Genomic DNA, 13205 nt, shown 5'->3' on the forward strand with positions numbered 1-13205 from the left:
TTTATTTTGATATTTTGTCAGAGAGGAAAGAGAGAGCAAGAAATGCCTTTTTATTATGTCGTATGTGTCCTATTAAAGTGCCTCTTTAATATTGTTAAATAAAGTATGAGATGAAAATATGGGGTGGTACTGTAAAATCATACCTAATTAATCCTTTCAAATATATTCCAATATTTTCACAGAAACTCCCAGACTCTGTGGAATTTGTCAGATGTTTTTCTTTCTTTGATCTTCTTTCCTGCACTGCATACACAGACCCATGCCCCAGTTTTGCTGGGAGTTTGAAGCCAGGGACTTTTTATTACTCTGTGTGTGCACGCACGTCCATGTCCATGTACAGGTACACACACACTAGGATCTGGTGTGGTCTTGTAACCACTACAATAATAATAAATAATAACTTGCTAGCTTAGGTGACTTCTATCCATCTAAGGTACTTAGATGGCCCCATTACCACAGTAACTGTCCTCACAGCACCCCTTTGTGGTAAGGTACTGCCATTATCCCCCTTTAACAGATGGTGAAACTGAGGCCTAGAGAGATGAGTGACTTGTCTAAGAACACAAGGCATTGTAGGGTGGAGCATGGAGTTGAACCTGGGTCTCTCAGGCTCCAAGCCCCCAACCACTAGGCCATCATTCCTCTTGTTGCTGGATGGGAGTGTTTCAATAACACTTATCTCACCTATTGTGCTTCTCATCCAGACCTCTCAAAGCACTTTTCCCAGAAATAAGTGTCAGTTATCCTCATGCTGCACACAGGGAAAGAAAGGGGCAGAGACTTACCCAAGGTCATACCCTGTAGGTCAGTGCCAGAGCTGGGACTAGGAGCCAGCCAGCTTAGTGCACTGTCCCCTGGGCCATGCTGCCTGGGCCCTAACAGCACCGTCACTGCCAGGATTCAAGATGAGGTTCGACAAGATGCGCTGGGAAGCAGGCAGAGAGAAAGTGAAGGCGGCCGATCCACAGCGGCCTTTCTGGCTGGTGAGGAGAGGACGCTCACTGAGAATGATGGCTGATTGGCTGGAGATTAGTGGGGATTGGGTTAGAGAGCTATAAAATTTGCCCCAACTTTAAAAGAGTCCGTGTAGCGTGAGAGGCCTGTGTGACACACTCCGGGCAAGAAGCCTAGCTCCGAGAGAGGTGGCTGTAGAGTTCAAAGATGGAGGTTAGTCGGGAAGCTTGCCTTACGCAAAAGCCTGCTCCAGTGATTTAGTGTAACCTGGGAAAGCTTGGTTTTAGGCAGAGCCTGCTACCAGCCTGAGAAGATTTCCTTTAATTGGACAAAGGCTTGTTCTAGTTCTGGGGGTTTTGCTTTAGCTGGCAACTATATTATTGTCAAGTGATTGCCTAAATTATTGCCATTTTTGTGGGACCTGAAATTAAAAGAAAGTCTATTTTGTCCTATGTTTTTAATGCTCCTGTGTCTTTTTTCTGCCTCCTTCACCTTCACTGTACCTGAGTCTGCAGCCCACAGTTTACATGCACTAAATCACTGTGTGACATGGCCCCATTTATCTGTGTAGGTTTTTATACCCCCCATTCATGACTGTGGTATCCAGGAGTCCAGTAACTAGCATTGTGGAACGGCTACACCAGAGCAGGTCAATGGTTCATCTAGTTTGCTAGCTTATTTCTAGCAATGGCAGGTGCTTCAGGAAAAATCCCCCATAATGCACCTGTGTCTGAAATACCAGAAAGGGCACAAGAGAATTTCTACCTGACCCATAGCTTATGCCCTGACGCATGAGGCTTTTGACTGCCCTTGTCGTTTTTGCAGGTGGCCAAACTGGTTTAGATCAGATAAGTGGGGACAGTTAACTTTTGTCTCATTATTTTTTCACTTTCACACTCCACTGCCCTTTTAGTAGTATCAAGGATCCGACCAGCAGCAAGAAGAGAATACGTTCCCACAGGTCACCCAGCTGCACTGCCAGAAGTAGGCGCTTGGAATCTTGTGAGCCCACGTGATCATCCCAGGCCAGATTTGCAGACCCAGTAAATTAGACTATGCAGCATCTAAACTTCTGCGTGCTTATCTCAAACAAAAACGACCCTTCTGAGGTTCACCCCTCGCTAGCCATTGTATCCTAGTGGGTATCATTGCACTGGCCCCTCCTCCAGCCCCACCTCCAGCCGTAGCTCAGCCTGGTCACCCAGAACCACGTGCGAGAAGCCCTAAGGGGTAATGGAGCTGCAGCAGAGCCATGTCGCTACCAGCTATGACAGCTAGCAGAGAACAACTCCTAACAGAGAGGATCAGTACCGCCTTCCGAGAAGTGGCCCTGTTTGAGAAACCCACCTGATCCTCTAAAGCCAATGCTCGGTGCAGAAAAGCTCTCCCACTGTTGCCCAGTATCGGTCCTCCCATTCCTAGGCCAAGTCATTCGGGAAGGTGTGACAACCAATGTGACAACAATGTGTGACAGCGACCAGCATCCTGGATGCCTCACAATCAGGTTTCAGACCAGGTCAGCCTTTGACAGCCAAGACAGCCTCCTCATGACAACGGATGGAGGCCACAGCTCAATGCTCATCCTACTTGACTTTCGACCACAACGTACTGCTGCCCGACTAACGTGACATAGCTGGAGTACTGCACTGGCTTGAGTCATTCCATCACAACCCCAAAGTGTGGTGATGGGCAACTGCTTTTCACCCCTGAAGTCCTTCATCTGCAGAGTGCAATGGAGCGTTACGGTCTGCTTCAATAGCTACATAAGATCACTGGGCATCTTGCTACCTCTCCATGGACTCTTCTGCCAGCAGTGCACCTATCTCACCCAGCTGAGTGTCTCTTCTTCCATGGATGCAACCAACACCATCACAAGGAAGTCACAATGCCCAAAGGAGATAGCTACCTGGCTAAAAAGCAGCTGGCTTAAAGGCAACCCAGGCAAGACCAAAGTAATAGGAAACTTTGTGTAATGGGAAATTTGGAATAATTGGCCAGGTCATTGTCCTCCCCTTCCCTTGAGGATGCCTGCTCCCCCTTTGTCTAAGTGATGCAACGCCCCAGCATCCTGCTTGAGTCAGCACTTAGCTTAGATGGTCAAATATCCTTCGTGATTAAAAATATATATATACTTCTTCCATGTCCAGCTGGCTTGGGAACATCTGCCCTTCCTCCGGGATGGGGATTTGGCCACAGTGAGCCAGGCACTCATCACCTCTGGACCAGGTTAGTGTAGCTCACTGTAACTGGGGCTACCGCTTGCCCAGAATGTCGCTGCCAGCGTCCTTATTGGGGCAGGCTGCTGTGAGTCCATCATCCCTGTGCTCTGATGCTGCCATTGGCATCCAGTCCACTTCCACCCGTCTGTCCTCATCTTCTAAGTCTGGAGCAGGTCAGGCCACAGCCACTGCAGTGATCACCTCTCCAGCCATGAGCCTGTTCTGGAGCAGTGCAGCTCCCCAAACTCGGGGATAGGGGTGCGAAACAAATCATTGGTGGGTGAGCAGGGTCTGCCTATGGGTTGAGCATTTCCACCACAGCTGAATGAATAAGGGAGAGGGAAAGACAAGACAGAGACGTGTCTGTCCCAGACAGAGCCTCTCTACCAGGAAGAGGAAAAGAGCAGAAGATTCCTTCAGTCCAGTAGGGACCTCAGGGAGCAGCCTTAATTTGGCTGGTAATGAATTCTGTAGAAAATCCTCCCCTCGGTAGTATGGAGGTGAATCAGCTCTGTAGCTGACCCCAGGGCTGGAATAGCAAGGGGGCTGCAGGTCAAGATTGAGGGGCATCTGCAGAGCTGAGAAAGGAGGGGGCCAGGTCTGGAATGGCAGAGGGGGCTGTTGGTCAGGAATGAGGTGAACTGGCAGTGCTGGGTGGGTGACTGCAATAGTGAGCAGTAGAGGGGAGCGGAGGTTCCAGGTCATGGTTGGACCGAAATAGCAGTGGGGCTGAAGGGCAGAAGGATTAAGTGCCTTGTCCCAGATCATGCAGCAAGTCACTGGAAGAGCCAGGAGCATTACCCAATCTCCTGACTTCCGGCTCTCTTGCTCCACCCGTTGTGCCATGCCTCTCCTGACATTGGAGGCCAGGAGCCCCGAGTGCTCAGTACTGTCACCCCTGCAGCCCCAGGGAACAGGCTGCGAGTGGAATTCAAGGACATGCAGTCGTGCTGATGTTTCCACCACTTGGAGGTATCGCCGGGAGCTGCCCAAGTAACACGAGAGATGGTAGCTGCCAGACAGATAGTTCACATCAGTTAACGTTCAGTCCGATCCCCAACATGAATTGGTGTTGCCAGCATTTTTCCTAAAATGGGGAGGGAGCCTTAGAGAAACGTTGGTTCCTGAGATGACTGGAACAGTGTCTAGTTGATGGCAAGACACACTGTTCATATAGGCGGGTTCCCCAGAGCCCAAAGAGTAGGGCTTATGGTGCATGAAGTCTTCAAAGCTGCCTACTGGATTTAGATGCGCAGGTCCCATTGAAATTGGTAATGCAGTGAACAGTCGCAGCTGTACGGGTCCGTGATCAGCTCAGCGAATGATCACATCTCCCCAGAGACAACCATGGTGCACGTGACACTTAGAGGAACCAGCTGGTGCCAGGCCAGTTTGCACAAGGACGGGTAGGGAGAAGAATGGGGATTGAGGTAACCTGCTGCCTCAAATGCAGAAAAAAATAGACATGGAACAAAACCAGATCTCTGACTCTGGGCTTCAGATCTCCGTCAGGGCCAAATCAAAGCCCACGTGAATGCCACCAAGCTTGGGGGACTCAATCCATATGGAAAGGACCTATGTGCCTCATGTGTGCTATCTTATCAGGTATGTAAGTTACATATATGTGTATGGAATGATCACACATGAGATTCATACAAGTCCAATATATAACAATGATGTTACTTAGATGGCAGTTAGAGAGATATTGTATATTGTTACTTAACAATAGGTTTTGGACCGCTGGGCCATACTACCACCAGGTTCCGGAATACTGGCCCATATCTGAGCCTCAGGTTTGGGATGGCTGGTCCTTATACTAACACCAAACTGGGGAATCCTGACCTTGTGTGGGGCTGGCCAGCAGTGGCCTTTAAACTTCATCAGTAAGACGTCCCAGGGGAGTTTCGTGCTATTTCCCTGCTTGTGCAGCACGCCCTCACTAAAGACTCGGACGCGCACTGCAAATGAATGAATTTGGCACATTAACAAGCAGGTCAACAAAAACAACACAATGAGCCAGGGCTATGCATCTTAGAACCCCTTTGTTCATTTCATTTGGTCAAGTGCACTTTAGTTTGAATGTCTGATGCTGTCATTGTGGAAATGTAAAGAAACCTGAGTCACTCTCCTGTCTGCTGGGAGGTGGTAGATTCTCCAACTCTGGAGGTGTTAAAATCTAGACTGGTTGCCTTTCTGGAAGATACACTTCGGGCAAACTCACATTATTGGGCTCAGTGCAGGGGAAACGGGATAAAATTCTCTGGCTTCTGTTATACAGGAGATCATACTAGATAATCCCACGAGCTGATTTGGCTTTAAAATCTCTGAACGGTTTGCAAAGAGCCCCCCAATGTTTTTGCATAGTTTATGAGGTTTAGTGATGTGCAGATCAACAAGCTGCTACTGCATTTCAGAGCTTGGAAGGGAATGACATAGAATGATGCTGGTGTCTTGTCCGTGAGGGAGAGGGACGCATCTGGCACAATTTGGTCAGTATCAGTTTGTCCTCAAGGTGACCTCTGCCGGCACAGCACTGAGGTCTGAAGGTAGGAGGCTGGCACAAAGCGTGAGCATATTATATTCTTTAATTATTGTTGCAATCATAACATTTAAACGCTGTCAGTGAGAGATAGCTCATAACCGCAGGCTAGAATCCCTGCCACTTGGGGCTTGTAACGAAAACTGCAGGATTAATTTGATTAATTGATAGAATTATTTTCCAAACTACTCTTTTGTTTATGGAGGCTTAAAATGCTTGCCGCCTGCACCCTCCTGGTGTGTTGCAGAGTGGAGATAAAGCCGGCTGAAAATAATTAGTATGGCTTAATTTAAGGGAAAAATAACCTCAGAAGAATTTTGCAGAAAATTTAGAGCATCACGTTTTAGTTGTTTTGGCAGGAAATATTATAGAGTTGGAAATAGGACTTTTATGCTTTGTCTCGACTATATTTCACCAGGACTACAAACCCTCCAGAGAGAGGAATATTTCATTCCTGTTTGCTCTTGCATTTTTCTTCTTCCTCCAGATTCATTATGGCAGTGCCTCAAAAAGAGCTCGGCGGAAAGCAACAGGTTTAGCTGCAGGGCACGGAAACGTCGGGGTTTTATGCGGTTGGTCAGTTGTTCTGATTGTCTTAATGTACTGGCACTGGCCCCCGTCCTACCTGGGCAGAGGAGTCTGTCTATGCTATAAGACTGGCGTCTGCCTCTGGGAGCAGGGAGGGATGGGGCGTGTGACAATGCCCTCCGGTGACTGCCCCACAACAAGGGTGAGTGACCTAGGCCCCGATTTTCAAAGATATTGAGGTGTTGCTGCAGTCAGCATTGCAATGCCTAAGTGATTTAGGAGCCCAAGTCTCATTTTCAGTGGGGTTTGAGGTGCTTAAGAGCCAACGTCTCATTGACAGTGGATGGGATCGAATCACTTCTGAAAATGAGAGTTAGGCTCCTAAATCAGTTAGGCATTGCATCGCTGACCGCTGCAACGCCTAAACTCTTAAAAACCCTGGACCCTGGCAGCACGGCCCAGGAACAGGGTGCTCCTTTCGTTCCAGTGGCAGGTGCCTGCGGGTTCTGGCGCTCAAGGCCCAGTGTTCTAGTCCTGTCCTCTCAGTGTCTGTGTATGATTCATCTGGTACTAACTATACCTGTCATCTGCAGCTCAGGATTTCATTGCAGGGTGTAACTGAGAGCAAAACTGTGCCCAGTGTGTCTAGATCCGGACCACTAGTAACTTCCATTCAGGATAGCATTAGCAGCATGTGAATCTGATCTGTCTGCCTCCTCCCTCCCATAACTCTGACCCCTGCCATGCCCCAGGGACAGCAAACCTCTGATGCTCGTGTAGGCTTTGGTTCTGTGACTTGGCTTTTGGGCAGGAGACAAGGAAATATTTACAGATGGGGAGATACTTGATTTTCTACTTTCCCTTTTGCAGGCAAAATGTGTCATTTTTATCTCCTCTGAGCCGTGCAACCTGAGCGCCCCTCACATTTCAGCTCAGAAAATGGCTTGTGCATAATAAGCAGTGCGGCAGGACCCCTGCTGGAGCAGGGGAGCCTCCCAGATCGGAGCTCTTGCCTGGGAAAAAGAACCCCCCCATCCATCAGTCAGACTCAGCTCCCTGAAGCCCTTGAGTTTGCTGAGACCTGCATTATCACCGAGCGGCTCTGGTGCATTTGACACTTAGAAGATTGCAGGCCTCCACCAACATAATTCCAATGAGAAAGGAAAAGCTGGTTTGCTTTTTGCAGCGAAAGATTAACTCTAGCTGCGCAGCGGCTACCCGGGAGAAGAGAGACTAGTGTCGGGGGAGGCAGGGGGAGAGGCTGTGTGTGGGAAGAGCCACAATAGGTAGGAGGTCAGATGAGGTTCAGATCTGAGCAGACATAGGAGACACTGACCCGACACAATCTGTAACTAGGGACAGAGGGGCAGGTCCTCAGCTGGTGTCAATCAGTGGAGTTTCATTGATCCTCCGCTGGTGTCAATTGATGGAGCTCCATTGACTCCGGCGGAACCCTGCTGACTTACACTGCTGGGAATCCGGCCCATTGACTAAAACAGGAGCTGCGCCGATTCATACTCGCTAGGGATCTGCCCCCCACCCCCAACTCCGCTGGCGCTCTCCTGATTTACACCAGTGGAGCATCCAGCCCAGGATTTTGCATCCTGTATTGTTTTGGAATTCGGGATCAAAAGGCAGGTGAGACAACGCGCCAGCAGACATGCCAAACCTGTGCAAAAAACACAGAAATTGGGCTTGATTTTGGCTTAATTGGCTTGTGAGTTGCTTGTTGGCTAGTTTTTGGCTTGTTGTGGCTTGTTGCTTCTTATTTTTGATCAGCTCCCGGCAAGCAGCAGCAAGGAGGGGAGAGAGTCAGGGGTGCACAGCGGGCCCACCACAGGCCCAGACTGCACGCCAGGGGGATCTAGTCACACGGAGTCTTGGGGTTCTTAGGGATTGGCTTGTTTTGGCCTTGTTTTGGAATGGGATTCGCTTGGTTTTTGGCTTATTGTGAAAGTCGGGGTGCTTTTTTACTGCGGGAAAGTTGGCAACCGTGTGCACCAGTACTAAGGGGGAAAGGGCTGTGCCACATTGTTCTCTTAGTGGGTTATTCCCACTTCGGAAACTTTATGAATTTGCACTTGAAGCCTTTCCTTGCCATCCTCCTGTCTGGGGAGGTTGGTGGGGGTGCCACCCTCTCCGGGCCCTACCGGGCCAGGGATTCAGGCTGATTTTCCTAAGACTGAGCAAAGCCCAGTTCTGTCTGGAGAAGCCCTGTACCTCCACATTGCCACAACCCCTCCCCGGCCCCTCTAGTCCTGAGTGAGCCCAGCAGCCATGATCTTCCCTAAATACCAGTACTACTCAAACCCCGGCACAGGGAGGGGGAATTGTAGTGCGCAGGGGTGGGGAGCTTGCATAAGTTAATGCTGCCCCAGTCAGCACTAGCTTGAGTTGGGATTTCCCCTGGCGCTGGTGAGGATGCACAGCTGTAGATAATGGCCTTTGCAGGGCTTGATCGCTGGAGGGCACACACAGAGGATGGCATGTAGCCAGCATTCTCAGTGCCCCTGGGCCAAGATCCATCTCTCTTGCAGGGCATTTGAACCCCTCTCTTCTTTTCCTTTTTAGACAACAAATGGAAACGAATGCTCTCGAATGTTATGTTCATTGCATAGAGAACTCAAGAAAGCAACTGGAAAAGTTTTATGCCCAAGCAAATTATGCACAGCAAATAATTGAATCGACCAGTGCAGCCCGCTTTTCTGTCCACAACCTGATTGTGACCTTTACGGGGGGGAGGTTGTTACTGTTCACAACCATTGTGCCAAATATTTCACACAAGTGAACACTAGCTTCTGATTCAGTTGTGAACTGCTCAGTGTTCAGTCGCACTGTGCGATTGGTCACCCATGGCATGTGACGTTACGTATCTGTTATTTGATATGTTTAGCCTCTGGGGACAAAAACAAACAGGGAGGGCCCTTTTCCTGTTCACACGTCATCAGCCAACGTTCAGAATGGGCGACAGAGCTACTGTGCAGAGCAAAAAAGAAAAAGAGAGAGAGAGAGATGTCAAAATGGCTGTCTGAACGTTTTGGGTGCAAAATGTTCACGCTGCTTTTCCTTTCCACAGCCGTTCTCATGCATAACGCCTTGCTCGGCGCAGCCAAATGCTTGCAAACCTCTGAATAAAAAGCCCCATGAGTAGCACCCAAGCAGGCTGGCTAGGATTTAAATGTGAGAATCTCCGTTATTTGCTCAGCTCTATTCCCTTGCAAATCCAGTACTTCCCACAGCAGCTGTTTGCTCCCAAAAGTGCACACAGAATTCAGCTGACCTGGCTTCTAAGCCGCACGCCTAACTCTTCTAGCTTTAGGGCTTTAAGCTCCTCCACGATGCGTTGCGTATGACGAGAGGCACCATGGGCGTGAAGCTGCCATCAAAGGCTAAAGGGGTATTTTTTTAGGAGACTAAATATATTCTAGAGTTAAAAATGGGCCTTCATTCCAAATTAGTCATGGTTAATCTATCTCCCACTCCCCCTACACACACTTTACTGACAAAGAAAACCGGGGCTAGCCATCGCTGGCCATTTATAGCTGGCCTAAGCCATGGGAGTGAGCACCCGTAACTCCCATTAGCGTCAATGGAAATCACCAACCCTCCGCACCTTTGACTATCCTGCCAAGAAAGACTTAGTGCCTGGACTTGAATAGCATCACTTGACTCCCGGGATGAGCCTGTCTCGTCCATCTCTGGAATCTACAGTATGACTCTATGATCATAGTAATAAATCACTTCCAAGACAAAAGGCATCCAGCCGCACGTCCTGTACGTCTCCAGGCTGTGGAGCTAAACGTCAGTAACAGCAAACTACACATGCGTGCATGCACACACACGCACACACATAGATTCTAAGTCCAGAAGGCACCACTGTGATTATTTAGTCTTCCCCCCCACCCCTCCACACACACACACACACTTGTATGGCACGGGCCATGGACCTGCTCCAAAATAATTCCTGGAGCAGATCTTTTAGAAAAACATCCCATCTTGATTTAAAACTGTCAGTGATGGAGAATCCACCATGACCCTTGGTAAATTGTTCCAGTGATTAATTACGCTCGTACTCGTAGGGGAACACGTCTCACCTCATTGTTGCTAATGCATCTTCATTTAACGTACAGGGAGATGTCACTGAGGTTGCACCAGGAGAGGAGAATGCTGTTTGCGAGGATTGCAAGAGAAGGGGGGTAGTTGATGGGCAGAATATGAGAGAGAGCGAGAGTTGCCTTTGGTGATCACAGCATTTAGAAGCGAAGGGACAATCTGCTGTCGGGCAGAAACGCCTGCAAATCCCTCCAGGAATCAGCTAGCGGAAGGCGGCTCCCAGGGAATACCATTGCTGCACATTGGTGCTACAGAAGATCTCAGGAAGAAAGAGTGAGATAAAGAAGAAAACATGAAAGCTGTGGCATTGCCCGTGTATGTTGGTTGTAGCCGATCCTCAGCCACGCCACCCCCAGCTGTGATCTCAGCAGATCGCACATCAGGTCTGGTCTGGTCAGTAGCTGGATTGGAGACAACGAAGGAAACCTCGGTGTTGCGGGAAGTGGTGTCACGTTGGCCTCTGAGTCAGTCGTGAACTCCTGTCCCCGAAGAACATCAGGAGACACTGCGCTGGTGGAGTCGCCAGCTTTTGCAGATTGCAATAACCTGAGACCGTTGAATGTGATCATGAAAGAACCCCTGGCACTTTCCCCCCAAAGTTAGAGCTGTTACCCCTGTTTCCTGGTCAAATTCCAGTGGGGTAACAGGTTGCCAACCTAGATGTCGGTGTTGTTTAGTCCAGATTTACGCTGGGGTAAATGAGAGCAGGACCAAGCTTTCCCCGTAGAAGCGGTGAAAAGCAGCCCAAGTATTCCATGGGGCTGGCAGGCTGGTATTACAGAGGCCTTGCTGGCACACAGGTTTGTACTGACTTAGTTGAAACAACGTCACCCTCCCGTGCGGACTCGGCTACACAACGTTGTGTTGCCATTTTAGCTTGTGTCAGAACATTAACCACGGGGATGTAGATGCTGCCACTGCTCTTTTAATACAGGCCAGAGTCATCTGCATTGCTGTTTTTTGGTTTACCCGAAACCTTCCTGGTTTCTTACGATCATAGACCAGCACCTAAGAACCCACAGCACCCAGCGGATGTTTGTAAGTGGGGTATGTTACAACGCCAGGGAGGGATGGGGTGTTTTTTCCCCTAGGATGAATTAGCTTATTATAAATACAGATGTTGTAGCAGAGGGCGTAGCCACCAATCAGGATTGGGTCCCCATTATGCTGGGTACTTTATAAACTTATAAGATGACACGGCTCTGGTCAAGGAACCTACCATCTCTTGTCTCTGCAGAGCGTCCCATTGGCATCGGCACTGACACAGCCGTGCCTTTCTTTGGGCTGCGTTTGACACTAGGAGAGGCGAAAGTGGCACCAATTCGTGCACAGGTGAGAAAAGGCGTTTGAGGCAGTCACTGCAAATTCAGATTAAACCGTCTGAAAAGCCTCTGAACTACCATTAAGGGTTTGGCAGGGAATTGTCCAGCCTTTAGGAACAAACCAAGGCCCTGGGATGAATCTCACACACGAGTGAAAATTGGCCTGGCCAGAAGGTGGCAGCACGTTCTACATCACTCTCTGGCAGTGAATTGAGTGAGTGAGTGTGCGTGTGCGTGTGCGTGTGTGTGTGTGTGTGTTCGTCTGCAGCTTCAGAGCGAATGGGCAGAATCCTTGGGGGCGGGGGGAGACTGTTCTCGTGACTTCACTGCATATTCACGGAGATGGTGCTGCACGGGTGAGGCCTGCCACATGCCACCATGTTATGAGGGCCCCGTTGGGTCCAACCAAACTCAGTGCAGGTCAGCGTTCCAAAATACACCCAGGGCTCGCCGCGTGGCAGTCCCTCCCCGCACCCCCCGCTGAAGCGCAGCCGCAGCTGGCCTTTCCCGTTACATTCTTCCACCAACATAGTCTCGCTCGCTCGCTCTGTGTCTCTAATAATATCACTACAGATTAATTGGCACTAATACAAATGTACACAGCTCCATAAAAAGATGTCACCTCCCGCACAATGGGAATCAGGGCTGCTGGCAAATTATCTCTGCACTGCAGGCGTGTAATTCACTCCTCTGGAAAACATTCTGTTTATTCTGTTACATTAGAACAATCGCTCTGCAAACACGACTTGAGCAGGGAAAAGCACACACACGCACGCACACACTCACACTTGCACACAGAGGCCGTGCAGCTAGCCTTGCTGTCAGAACCATTATCTGTGGTTCATGTCCCTAGCGAATGTGCGGCACCAAAGTCTGCAAGATCAGCCGCACCTCGATGGAGATAATTGGAACCGATTCGCTGCTGTGGCCCATTGGCAGGATTCGGCCGCCCGCTGCGGACATTACAAAGCCTGAGCCCCATTTGGTGCAGGGAGTAAGAGGGGTTTGGGAACACGAGGGGCTGGAGGGCGTCTATCACAATCACGCAGAAACCCCAGGATTTGGACTTTGGCTCTGGTAAGAGGCACTTGTCCAAAGCAGCTGCAGATTCATAGGCCTTGGGGATCTGACAAGCCTTGGTGTGATGCCAAAAGTGAGCTGGGCCAATTAAAAGGACCCTGGCAAGGAATGTACAATTCTAAGGAATAAAACCTGTTTCATTCTGTCAGGGTGTGTTTTCCGTCCCAGTGCATGCTCACTGGTTTGGTATTGCAGGGTTGCTCTCAGGAGTATCAGGCTACATGCTCTGGTTTGTCATTGTTGGGTTGCTTGTGAGTACTGGGATGTAGTCACACTGGCTGAGGATTTGAGGACTGGTTTGTTATTGTCGGGTCGCCCACAGGCACGGGGCAGTGCGTGTTGACTCACAATTACAGCATTGGTCACGCATGCTGGGCTCCACATTGCGCTTTGTTTTTGTAGGGATGCTGCTGATGCAGAGCTCTGTGGGCTGTTTTGTTGTTACAGGGC

The sequence above is a fragment of the Chelonia mydas genome, chromosome 12, assembly GCF_015237465.2.
Source record: "Chelonia mydas isolate rCheMyd1 chromosome 12, rCheMyd1.pri.v2, whole genome shotgun sequence".
Lineage (NCBI taxonomy): Eukaryota > Metazoa > Chordata > Testudines > Cheloniidae > Chelonia > Chelonia mydas.